This window comes from Pogoniulus pusillus, chromosome 12 (genome assembly GCF_015220805.1).
Source record: "Pogoniulus pusillus isolate bPogPus1 chromosome 12, bPogPus1.pri, whole genome shotgun sequence".
NCBI classification, from domain to species: Eukaryota; Metazoa; Chordata; class Aves; order Piciformes; family Lybiidae; genus Pogoniulus; species Pogoniulus pusillus.
The window spans coordinates 11181846-11195533 of NC_087275.1; positions in this window are offsets into that span (position 1 = coordinate 11181846).

Consider the following 13688-nt stretch of genomic DNA (forward strand, 5'->3'; position numbering starts at 1 on the left):
TGCTGCAGAAAGCTGGGGAGGTGGAGCAGTTATTTTCCTAGGACATAGCAAGCATCTTAAGTTTTGTACAGTTTTGTTTTTTTTGCTTTGCTTGGCTTGCTCCCCCCCCCCCCCCTCCCCCCTTCTTAAAGCAAGAGAAATCTATTGTCATGCGTCAGTGTTGTATGTTAATTGCCAGTGTCTGACCGTTGTCATTCCAGGGCCCCTGCTTTGGCTTCAGTGCAATAAACCAATGAAGCTGAATTAGATTAGCTTGTACGACTTTCAGTGGAGTGAACTTGCTATGTGTGCACAATTCCTAACACGCAGCAAAAAGAAGCTAATGGGGAGGTGATATCTTTGTCTGCTCCATCTAGGTGTAGAGAAGAGGAGGTGCTGTGGGGAAGCAGCAGTGTAGTGGTAAGCAGCAGGTCTGACTTCATGTCGTGATACAGATTCTAATGAGTGTTGTGCAGCATCTCTGCAGAGCTGCTGTTGACCTAAATGTGGTAGCAAACAAAGAAAATGCTAACATATAAAAATCTATCTGTGATACAAGAAAATGCTAACATATAAAAATCTCTCTGTGATACAAAGGGCCACGCCTGCTTTCTGCATAGCTGATCAGAAGAGCAAATGTTAATAATTTACTCTTTGTAACAGTTTTGAGGCATGTAAGAAAGGAACTTAATTCTTTCCATAGGGTTTTATTAGTTTATCTGGTGGTGAACATGATTCTTTTAACATGTTTGCAGTGTCCATCCCTTAATTTCTGAATCCCACCGACTCTTCTGTGCCAAGCAGCTTAGTATCACAGTATCACCAAGGTTGGAAGAGACCTCACAGATCACCAAGTCCAACCCTTTACCACAGAGCTCAAGGCTAGACCATGGCACCAAGTGCCATGTCCAACCTTGCCTTGAACAGCCCCAGGGACGGCGACTCCACCACCTCCCCGGGCAGCCCATTCCAGTGCCCAATGACTCTCTCAGTGAAGAACTTTCTCCTCACCTTAAGCCTAAATTTCCCCTGGCGCAGCCTGAGGCTGTGTCTTCTCGTTCTGGGGCTGGCCACCTGAGAGAAGAGAGCAACCTCCCCCTGGCCACAGTCCCAGGCCCAGTCACAACTGACTTGTCACAGTGGATGCTTGGGCTCCGGGAGTCGTGTGGGCACCACGCTGGAGGGCGCAGCAGAGGTACTTACTGCATGCAGAGTCCTAAGGGAGCATGCATGCAGGTAACTCGCTCTCTGTCTTTCTGGTGCAACACGGCCCCTTATGGACTCACAGTACTGAGAGCTCGGTCTGACCAAAGCTGCTGCCTTGCCTCTTGTAGAAAACTGTTATTATTTGTGGAGAGAAGCACAGTAGTCATCTGCAGGGAATGGGTGCAGGACTGGAAGCGAGGATGGTGCTGATTAGGGTACATGCATACTTCCAAGCAAAAGAGAAAGGGGATTTAGCGCTGGATCTCGGACTGCGGAGAGGAAGCTCATTCTCTAGGGCTATTTCGGGTGCTCGAGTTTGTGTCTCCAAAGCTGCTCTGCTATAAAAAGGAGTCCTGGTGGACAACCTGCAGTCCAGGGATTGGGCCTTTGTCCTCTCTTTCCTAACAGTATGCACCTAAGCTTCGGACCTGGCCGCTTACTCTTCCTTCTGGCTTGTTGACCATGACCTTTTTAGGGGTGCTAGGCAGAGCAGGAAGGCATCAGGTTCCTGCGCCACACACAGCTGATAGCAAGGAGCGCCAGGGTCCTGCGCCGCACACAGCTGATAGCAAGGAGCGCCAGGTTCCTGCGCCACACACAGCTGATAGCAAGGAGCGCCAGGTTCCTGTGCCGCACACAGCTGATAGCAAGGAGCGCCAGGTTCCTGCGCCCCACACAGCTGATAGCAAGGAGCGCCAGGGTCCTGCGCCGCACACAGCTGATAGCAAGGAGCGCCAGGGTCCTGCGCCGCACACAGCTGATAGCAAGGAGCGCCAGGGTCCTGCGCCGCACACAGCTGATAGCAAGGAGCGCCAGGTTCCTGCGCCACACACAGCTGATAGCAAGGAGCGCCAGGTTCCTGTGCCGCACACAGCTGATAGCAAGGAGCGCCAGGGTCCTGCGCCGCACACAGCTGATAGCAAGGAGCGCCAGGTTCCTGTGCCGCACACAGCTGATAGCAAGGAGCACCAGGTTCCTGCGCCACACACAGCTGATAGCAAGGAGCACCAGGTTCCTGCGCCACACAGAGCTTCGTGCCGGAGGGAATACGGCACGGGCCAGGGCCGGGTGCCGGTGGCACGGGCCAGGGCCGAGCGCCGGTGGCACGGGCCAGAGGGTTTTGGCTGCCCTCTGGTGGCGGAGCGCCGTAACTGCGCTTATTTACCTGTCCCGCGTTCCCTACTGCTGCCGTGGCAGCTGGAAAACAGCTTTTGCTTTTAGTTCTTTTAGTAGTGGGAAAGGAGATCGCATGGCTTGGAGCTCCAGGGGACCAAGGGGAACGCGTGTGCTTTCAGAGCCGCTTTCACTGGCTCTGAGGACGAGCTCCATTGGTCTCTTTACTCGGAGAGTAAGCCCAACTGTTTATTTGCCCTAAAATAATGCTATCACTACTCACAAAATGCACTGTGCACAAATAAATCTTTGTCCTATTATGTTATACTCCAAAGCCTCATTTTGTCATGTCGGTGGGTTGCCTGAAGTAAGAAAATGTATGGAAGAAGACAAGTGATACATTATACACTGATATTGGTGGCAGCTTCTCTTCTGTTGTGCCCCCTGAATGTACTAGCTTGGCGCTGCTCTTTCATGCAGAAGAATAAGGATTATGTTCGTCCTGCTGTGAGATGATTCATGTATGGGGAATGTGCATATTCAAAGAGAGTAAAATTCAAAAGTACGTCAGTGAAGAGAAGCTTGTGATAAGAATCAGTAATAAACCAATAGCTGAGCAAGGAAAACTGCTTAATAAAAGACGATTGCTTGTCTGAGTGTTTCTGCTAGCATTGGTGATCTTTGTTCTTTTTCAAATACCTAGGTTAATCTTTTAAGTAATTTATACATATTTATTTATATTAGCTATTTTATTCTACATGTATGCACTCCCCTGAGGTGGTTTTCCAATGTTATGATATAATTCTGCTTTAATACAGTGTCAGCACTTTGCATAATATTAGACTAGAACAGAGTATTTAAGATTAGTATAACAGCAAGTAGATGTCAAACTGTTATTTCCTGTATCTAAAAATGCCTAAGATAGGAGGCCTGTATTTAGCATAATAAAAACGTTTCCCAATGTTTATGCTATTTATGTCTTCCCCAGAGATGTTAACATAGCCCTGTAATTGGCATGAGTTCTATGCAGCAGCGAGCACTGTAGGAAATGCATTTGTGTTTGTTACTTGTTTTTAAGATGCAGTGGAAATTTATAGGCTGTAACAAGCCACACATTTCACTGTGGCTGATTTGCTTTCTGTACAGTTAATGTATTCTGAAGGGAAAGGAAAAGGGCACATCAAGCTTAACGTATTTCTCAGTAGAAAGCCTTCTCTGCAAGGTTTTCATTTGTATGTAAGTGCCTAATTTCCAAATAGCATGTCATGTTGAACAGGACACTTTCAGAAAAATCTGCATTTGAACTCTCTCCTCTGGAAAAATAATGATAACAAATAAACACACAAACAAATCAAGGCAGTACACAAACATAAATGATCATTCTGCTTAGATTTCAGCTCTTGCCTTCATTGCAAGCAACCCAGGCATGACAATATGGTTCTGGTATACAAACCCTGAAAAACAGGATTTACAAAGCAAGACCACCAATCAGGCTGCAGTTGTATTTAGCTTGTCAGTTTGACTTTGTCTAAGTGAATGAAAGGCAAGCACTCATGTCACTGGAAGACTGCTTGCAAACCGACTGTGGTGGGTTAGGAACTTCACACACACAATTGGAATTTACCAGACTAGCTCAGGCAGCTTGGAAGTAAGCTGAAGCTATATTTACAGCATGGCAAAATTTACAAGCATATATACACATTATACTTACAAGTATTTACAAATTAGAAATAATACAGAAATCCAGACTTCCTCCTGGACAAAGGAAACTGACCAGAAGGGCTCAAAGGTACCCCTCCTTTCTCCCTCTGTATCTCCCTTCCCAGCAGGAAACCAAAACAACCAGCAAAACTTTGTTTTCTGTTAGCCAGGATTAGTGCAAAGATACTAGGGTGGAGTTAAGAGGAAGCAAATAGATCCAGCAACACAGACCAGAGTGGGAGAGATTATTTACATTTTGGAGTTTCATCCCTCTCAGCAAACCAGTGAGTGATACATACTTCATCATTATTTTCTTTTCACAAGCAACAATCTAATTTCTCTCATTAAAATATTCCAATTAGCCTCAAACCAGCACACCTACATGAAAGCTTGTTTATGGCTCTCATTTCAGTTCCCACTGGCCAAGTAACCTCACCAGAGAGACCCTTTCTTCCAAACTCCTGCAGGTCCCTCACTAGAACTAGTATATAGCACCGAAGGAAAAGCATGGCAAAAAAAGCATCAGCACCGTCATTGCATCATCTCTTGGGGCATAGTTGCTGCATGGGAGAGAGCCTCCTAAGCCCCTTGGCATCGCCTCTGCCCCTCCTGCTGGTCACTTTCCTTCCTGGCTCTCTCTCTTTTTTTTTTGCCCATGAGTTTTTCCTCATGTTGAGGTGGAACTTCCTATGTTCCTGTTTGCATCTCTTGCCTCTCATCCTATCACAGGATACCACTGAAAAAAGACTGCCCCCTTCTTTACACCTGCCCTTCAGATAGTTGTAAACATTAGTAACATCCCCTCTCAAGTCTTCTCCAGGCTAAACAGCTTTGGGTCTCTCAGCCTTTCCTCATAAGACAGATGTTCCAATCCTTTAGTCATCCTGCTAGCCCTCTATTTTCCCTTTACTACTTCACTAGAGTCAGTGTATGCCATAGGTTATAGATGCCACTAACAAAGCTCTGTGCCTGTAAACCTGAACAGCAAGTACCTGTTTAATTTCTTTTTGATTTCTGTTGAGACACAACTTGTACTTTGGGTAGGCATTGAATCAAAGGGAGGTGGAGCTAGAAAAGCACAGCGCATTTTGCTGAGCCCTCTGATTATTTTCTTTGTTTGATTTAATTTAAGTAGAATTGAAAAACAAAGCCAAACCCAAACCAATCATTACTGATGCAGCAACATGTAGCTAAGAATGATGCATGTATCTTCATTGAAAGCAACATAAACTATGTTCCTGTGACGGTTTGGGTGTTACCTGCCTCCCCCCCCCCCCCTTATGAAATCACCCAGCCTAGACTCAGCTAAGCTGGAAATTAAGAATGAAACTTTATATTTATAGCTTAGCACAATATACAAGCAGGGATTTACAATATACATACAGCTATAGACAGAAATATATAAATTAAAAAGTAATACAGAAACACAACAGCCCTCCCAGAAACCAGAGTCTCCAGGAGGGGCTCCCACCCACCCTTCCACCTCCTTTCCACCCCTCTACCTTATCCCAGAGTTTGCATGCCAGGGGAGTTAGAAAGCAGAAGGATTAGTTACACGTACAGCAGGTTAGGGAGAAAAGTGCAGGTAGCCAGAGATACACAGCAACTGTGTTATCTGTGTTTGTGTTCTTGTTTTTATACATCTCAGCAAGCCTATGGATGAAGTAGACATCACCATTGTTTCCTTTTCACAGCCCATAATCTAATTTCTCTCACTAAAATATCCCAGCTAGGCTCAAACTAGCACAGTACTGCATTTGCCTCTGGAAATCTGCATTGATTGGATTCTGAGGTCCAGCCTAGGTATGTTAGGAAAGCATCTGTTTCAGTCAGTTTCACTGCAGATGTGTCCAAGCTTGCCATAGGAAGTTGGTTTGCATTTGCTTGTATGTATTTGAATACTGCTGTTCTGTGGAAGTAACTGTAGGGAATATCCATTGCCTCTTCAGTGTATTTTGGCAGACACAGACGAGAGAAATATGGCTAATAGCCTCTTGCCAATATTCATTCCTGCTAGGGATATCATAGAACCATCTAAGAAATCTGACAGGCTTCATAAAATTAGCCTTAGGCTAATGAGTTCTGTCTACATTTTTAAAATAACTGTTAATATCAATGCTGTGCATCATCCAGAAGCTCAAGTGGGGGCTGACACCCTGGATGTTCACTGGATACAGCATTGTATGTTCACTAGATACAGCAAAGTGTCATAGGCACGAATGAAAGAATTTTGAAGTCTGAAAATATTCCTGTCCTTTTATCTCCTCTGAACTCCTCTGTTTCTAATTCTGGTTTCTTCTATGGACTTACTTAGTGTTAACTAAGCAAAGCTTTCAACCTATGAACTTTCCTTTTGTATATATTCGAGGTGCAACCACCAAAATAAGATATGTTTTTGTGCCCGTTTGAGACTAGCTGAAATATTTTACTGAGAGAAATTAAATCCTTAGCTGTGAAAAGAAAGAAGAAAAACATGTGCCCTATATCACCCATTCTTCTGCTGAGAAACACGACTAGTCAAAATGTAGATAAGATGGGCACTTCACACACACACACAGCTCAGCTCTCACTTTGGGCTATGCCTTCTTTCTGGTGGTCTGGTCTCTGCTGACTCTGCCTTTAACTCTCTAATCCACCTAACCCCTTTTCCCTCTAACCTCCTTGTTGTCTCTTTTTGACATCTCATCTCCAGATTTATCATGTGAGATATATGCGGGTTGGTCTGGTTATTCCTGAAGGGAGGGAAAGAGGAAGAGGGAAGGGGGTTTAGGTTGGGAGCCATCCTATGGACTCTGATTGCTTCTGGGAGGGGTATTGTGTTTCTGTGTTACTTTTAATTTGTATATAACTATATATTTTTGTATACATGCCTGTATATTGTGCTAAGCTGTAAATATAGCTTCATTCCTTAATCTCCAGTTGCTGAGTTTAGTCTGGGTGATTTTCCTAAGTGGGGGGTGAGGTGAGTAAAACCCAAACCATCGCATCCTTATAGGTTTATTTCTGGTAGGAGACTTCATAATGATGTATAGATGTTTCCTTTTTTCCAGTTTTGTTTCATCAGCCATTGGAACTACAGTATTGCCTCTTAGAGACCAAAGCATAGGCAGTGAAAAATAATCTGCCACTTTGGAATAATTTGCAGCAGCAGGCAGGCATTCCCAGTGCCAATCAGAGTGCAAATCAGATGGTGAATCGGTGATCTAAAAAGAGGATTACTTTGGATTAGTTGTCCAGTGAAGCAGGCACTTTGTGTAATGTAGCAGACAGCTCCAGTGTGAGCCAGTTCACTGGTTTTGTGAGGTTTTGTCTCTCCTCTCCTCTCCTCTCCTCTCCTCTCCTCTCCTCTCCTCTCCTCTCCTCTCCTCTCCTCTCCTCTCCTCTCCTCTCCTCTCCTCTCCTCTCCTCTCCTCTCCTCTCCTCTCCTCTCCTCTCCTCTCCTCTCCTCTCCTCTCCTCTCCTCTCCTCTCCTCTCCTCTCCTCTCCTCTCCTCTCCTCTCCTCTCCTCTCCTCTCCTCTCCTCTCCTCTCCTCTCCTCTCCTCTCCTCTCCTCTCCTCTCCTCTCCTCTCCTCTCCTCTCCTCTCCTCTCCTCTCCTCTCCTCTCCTCTCCTCTCCTCTCCTCTTCCTTTCTTTTTCTCTTCCTTTCTTTTTGTATTTTATTTTCTTTTTTCTTTTCTGTATTTTTTTTGAGGAGGGAGGTTAGCTTTTTCACTTTATTGTGTTGTTGTTGTTGTTGTTGCTTTGGTGGGTGTTGTGAAGGGGAAATTAATGCAAGATTGTATTTTTTTTCCAAAACTAATACTGTTTATTAATTTTTACGCTCAGAACTCTCGCCACTCCTGACCACTAATTGTAACAATAATTGTTTTTTTTGCACCGTCATGGAAACATTTTAGAGATAATAACTAGATCTAGTAATAACCAGCAAAATATATAAACGTTAATTGAACTGGAAGGGAATGCGCTTGCAGCCAAATACTGCTTGTGGTCAGTATACCACTTGCCCACTAGATGGAGCTCTTCTCTGCTTATAGCAGAAGGCAATGGTGAAATAGGAAGAGGCTTTAAGTATTTACTCGTAGGTGCTGCCGCTCTGTTGACGTTGGTTCTGGCCGCTTATTAATAGACATAAAGCCATTATTTGCTGCATTTCCTACCTCAGAAAGTTGGCTTGTTGGCTTAAGAAGCACCACCTATCCAGAACCAGTCTTTAGCGATGCTGTAAATGGATGGGAAGAGAAATGAAAGACATGTTTCAATTTGCAAGGAAGACAGTCTTTGAAGGAAAGCTCAGGTTTTTTAGGCAGTATAAAATCCCTGGGGAAGAAGAGCAGAACTAGTCAGCTGTTACTGTGATGATGGAAATAAACATGTGCTGAAGCTCTAGATCCAGGCAGCTTTACATTAAGGCCAGTCCAGATCCAGCAGCATTATTGTTTCCTCTGTTTAGATAGTAACCTGGCCGTACCCTGCCCCTCAGTGAGCTGGGAGGGGTGCACACAAGCAAAATCTCCAAGATTCCCCAGTGAATAGTGAATTCACAGTGTTATTTCTGGTTTTAGAGCAAGCCTGAACAAGCACTAGGAAGCTTAATCCTTGTTCCAGATAAAGGTCACCCAGTTGCTACTTATTCTGTCCCAGACTTGTCATTCTGTTAGAGGTTTCCTCTGTTGTGTCATCAGCTTGATCTGTCCTTTGGACTCTGCAGCAGGCTAGAAGTAAGCAAGAGGAAGATCTGAGCCCCTCTTGAAGCTTGTTCTGAATCAGGCGAAAGGGTTGTTTCCCTGCTGCCTACTGTCCTAGGTGAGACAGCAGCTTCAGCAGTGAACAAAGTGATATGAAAAGTGGCAGGGAGACTTACACCTCTAAACTGCTGGGATGGAATGAGGTCAAGTGTGGCAAAATGCATTACATCAGCTGAAGAAATCAGACTCTTGCTGGCTATGCCGATACATTTTACACTGCCTGTTCAAAATCTCCACCCAAAGCCTCTGTGTCCACCAGGGCTGTGACGAAGATGTTTGGATATGTTCCTGCAATAAGCAGTGCAATTTTTAATTGTCTTATATGTGCATTTGTAATGCAGCTCTTCATGTTCGCATTCATCTACAGATGACAGTCATCTTCTCCCATAAAGGAAACATCTGAATCTATCTTTTTAGTACAATAAATAGTTATTTGAAGACCTGGAAATATGGGCTTGCCAGAATTGATTAAAGGACTGTGGTGTAGGAGTTGGTTGCTTTAGGAGTGGCAAAGACCCACCTTTGTTTAGAATACATTGCTATTAAACATTAGTGACAAACTTTAGATGAATTATAAGCAAGAACTAAAAAAGTTTTCCTTCTGTGAACAGATTGGAAACCTGTGGAAGTCTGCATGAGAGAGAAAGAGATGACACCAGATTCTTAGCAAAATGTATTTGCTTCTCTTAAAATTCCTCCATGACAAGGTGCTAAAGGCACCCTTGGTATGTGAAATTATTTATTATCATAGTAATCACAGAATCACAGAATGGTAGGGGTTATTACTAGATTCATGCTGCCTTCTCCTCGCCATTCAAACTGCAAGGAGGGGAGAAGGAGGGAGAAGAAAGGAATTTGGAGTGCTCGGGAATAACCATGACCTTAAGCACCATGCAGTCCATCAGCTCCACAGGCAGCCTGTTCCAATGCCTGACCACAATTTCAGAGACGATTTTTCCCTAATATTTAGCCTAGCACCCTCACCTCAGCACAATTTGAGTCCATTTCCTTCTGGCCTATTGCTAGGCGCTGAGGAAAAGAGACCAACCCCCCCACCTCCCTGCAGTCTCCTTTCATGTAGTTAGAGGGCGGTAAGGTCTCATCTCAGCCTTCCCTTCTTCAGACTAAACAGAGAGGACTTTTCTGACATCAGAACTTTGCCTCTGGTTTGCAGTTCACCACCTATACGTTGTCCCAAGTGTACGCAGCTCTCTTCAGCAAGACGATGCCCTCCTGTTTCCTACAGCGCTGTCACCAGCGCACTCTGGGGTTAGCTAGGTAACAGTGATGGGACTCTGGGGAAAAGAACGCTGCAGTTACCAAGACACACCACCAGAGGGAGCTTTTGCCTCGCTGACATCAATCGGCAGTCTACACTGAGCAGGACTTGGTCTCCGCTCTCGCAGTGGAAGCTTTTATAGGCGTTCAGTTCTCCTCCTTAGGTATCCGGAGAAGACTAAAGATTCAGAATCACAGCACTGATAGAAAACATAAATTGTGTGTGTGTGTGAATGTACACAAGTACAAGCAAGCTTTATTGTACACTTGGTCCTGTGACCAAACTAGCTACTGCTTAGCAAAGATTAATGACAAGTGAGAGGCTGAGCTCGAACAAACTTAGTTTCCACCACTGACATGTGACACAACAGCAAAATATTTCTTCAACGTATGTGGTCACATCTTCAGATTTGAAATGCTCTTTTGGGTCACTCTCTACTTCTTGTGAAGAAACTCAGCTTCCATGAAATGGTCACAACTTTATTGATATTTTGGTTTCGCTTTTCATTTATCTGCTTGGTAGAGCTTGGGGTATATTGCATGTGGTGGTTCATACTGTTTATGGCAAAGGCACCAGCCTCGGCTCAGGGATAGCAGCAGGTGGGTCAAAGCTCTGAATCTACTTCTGGAGAATGTCACAATACAGTTGCAGGCTTCTTGGCTTCTTTCCTGGGTGTTGCAGAGGGGATAAAGGGCAGAAGAGATCATTACTGTGCTCCAGAATTTCCATCAGTTTTGCAGTTACAGATGACATATCCCACTCTCTGTCCTTCCCACCTCCAATACCCCTTCTCCACTTTTATTACAAAAGAGTGTTCCAATTCTGAGGGTGAATCATACCATCTTTGTGTGATCCTCCTGTGATCTGTATGGAAATGGATGGAGACCTTCAGTGAATCAATGCTGTCCTTTGTTCTCATGGGAAGGTTATTATTATTCAGCTCTTCCCACATTACAAGTTAGGGGACTGCTTGGGCAGGAGGCATGTTCAGGCCTGTAAAGAAATGCTTCTTCTTGCTGAGTGAATAACTCTTCTATATACTGTCTCATCCAGAAAGGTCTGACCCAGGAACTTCTTTTGTCTTTTAAATACTCTTCGATGTAAAGACTTGGTGTACCCAGTTTTCTTTGGTGGCATCAGATCAAACAGCATATTAAATAGCCACCAAGGCAACATATATCCTCTGAGTGAATTAAACACATGACAAGACCACACAATCTAACCCTACATGCATGTGGATGTCCAAGAAGCCCTGAAGAAAATGCTGTATTATTCTGGCAGGTTGTATCAAGATAACTTAATTACAAGTTGTCTTTAATTCCATGCTCTGGGGTTTTGTTTCATACATGTGTGTGTCACTAAAGAAATATCAACCCTGACAGCCAACAACTTTTGTGAAGCCCTAAAACACCTACGCTGTTAATTGTAGCTTGGGATTCCTATGAGTAAAGCTTCAGACTTCAGAGTTTTCTCTTAGGAGTGGATGACTGTGCTGAAGTATCCTACTCCAGAAGGAGACTCTAATTTGCTTTGCATTGTGTCAGTAGATTTTTATGTAGTGTAGCTTTCAAAAAATAATTTTAGTAGAAATGGACCTCCTAAAATCATTCTACTCTAATTTTCACCTCAGAGTGAGCTCTTTATTCCTGAGCATTGCATTAGGTGCTTGCTGTGAATCCTGTGATACTCCAGCCCGTGGAATCAATGAGGACAGACACATTGCTGCAACAGTTGATTGACCAGGTGTGCAACCAGAGCTGATCATATAAAAACTTCATCAGCTCCAAGGGCAGGTTCATAGTTACAATTCGAGACTGTGCTTTAGAAAGAAGGTGAAAAGTCTGCCCCTGTAATATACTGAGTCTGCCCCTGTAATATACTGAATGCCTTTTATAACATGTGAAATTCACCTCTTAGACACTTTCATCACTCACAGTTAACGATAACTAAACAAACCTTGTCATTAGTCTTTGCTTGCTGTATTTCACCTGATTGATCCTATGATTCTATATGATTCTATGATAATTTCAGGTGAGTCTCAGCATATGAGCAAAACAAGTCTTCTCTTCTCTCAAGCCACCGAGTTTGCAGCTGAAAAGGATGGGCAGGAAAACCTCCAGGATGCCCTTGGACCTGTCAAAATGCAGCTGCGTTCAGGATACTTGTGTATGCATTTCAAGATGTGCAGGAGCTTATGTCTCTTGAGGGCACCTTGTTCTTCAATTGGGATGTAAAGGTGTGAAATAAAGCATTTTGAAACCTCATCAGACAGACCATCGAGCTATGTCTGTGGATGCAGTTCAGCACTTTTGTGTTGATCTACAGCCTAGTGGAGCAGGGGTAGTCCCCAGGGCATGGACCAGCCTTCTGCCCAGCAGTGCCTGTTCCAGCCTTCTGCCCAGCAGTGCCTGTTCCCAGGCCAAACGTATGACCCTGTTCTTTAAAGAAGTGTTGACTTAACTGTTTGTCAGACTGCCCAGGAACTGATTTAGTTGAAAAATAAAATGGTGGAAATGCCAACGAGACCTGTGCCTGCCCACCTTCAAAAACAGAGGAGGCTGCATGAGGAAAGAGATGTGGAGAAACCTATGCTAATGAAGCACACTGACCTGCTGGTTACAAGGTATGTCTGTGTAAACAGTGTTGGATCATCAAGCACTGGAATAGGCTGCCCAGGGAAGCAGTGAAGCTGTTTAAAAGGCGTTGGATGAGGTGGACATGGTCTTAATAGTCTGTTCCAGGAGATGTTAGCTTGTGGTTGGACTTGATGATCTCAAGGTGTTTTCCAACAGAACGATTTTGTGATTCCATTCTATGATCTCTTTGTCTTTTTTCATATAGAGTAAGCAGTGTGAGCTGGCATCTCATACCTCCTCAGCCCCCCTCGTGCCCCAGGCAGGGATGGAACGTCAGCCAACTGGCTGTACCAACACACCAACTCACTCCCATTGCCTGTTTGACCTTCCTCTACCTTGCCAGAGTTTGGATACTCGTCCATGAGTCAGCAGGACCACAGCAAAGGCTGCAGCTGTTTTCTACCTTTTTAAGGAGCGGCTCCCAGAGGGTGCTGGCAAAGGGTAGGGGTGGCTTGGCAGTGGCAGTGGGAAGTCAGGGTGCTCCAGTCATGAGAGGGAGGAGGTGGGGCAGTAAAGATGCCTTTGCTTGTCTCAGCTGGCCAGGAAAGCAGTGTCTCAGTGCAAGGCAGCCTGGCTTCAAAAGCTGCTGCACCTGGAGGCTTTCAGTTTGCCAAGAGAGTAGAGCGGAGCAACATCCTTGCTGACTGAGGGCTTTTGAACCTGAGGGAGAGAGTATCCTCCATTTGATAGTTGGGAAGAAAAGCCATGAAAGCAACAGGGCCTCTAGTGCTCAGGACATCTTTTCAATGACAATGTCGTTCCCCAGTCTGCCTGATCTGTCTTGATAGGTATCAACTCTTCTTTTCCCTGCAAATAACTCCTATATCCTTTTTGAGCTGTACCTTTGCAGATTTTATAAAGGGAAGGTTACACAGGAGACTAGTTTCTCTGCCCTGTTTTGATAAATACTAGTGTGAATTTACACCATGTTTTTGAGGCTGAGGATTAAAAAGTATTTTTCTTTCTCTTCTACCATCTTTTAGCCTAGGGCTTCCAATTGCATCATGGCCTTTTACCTCAAGACATGT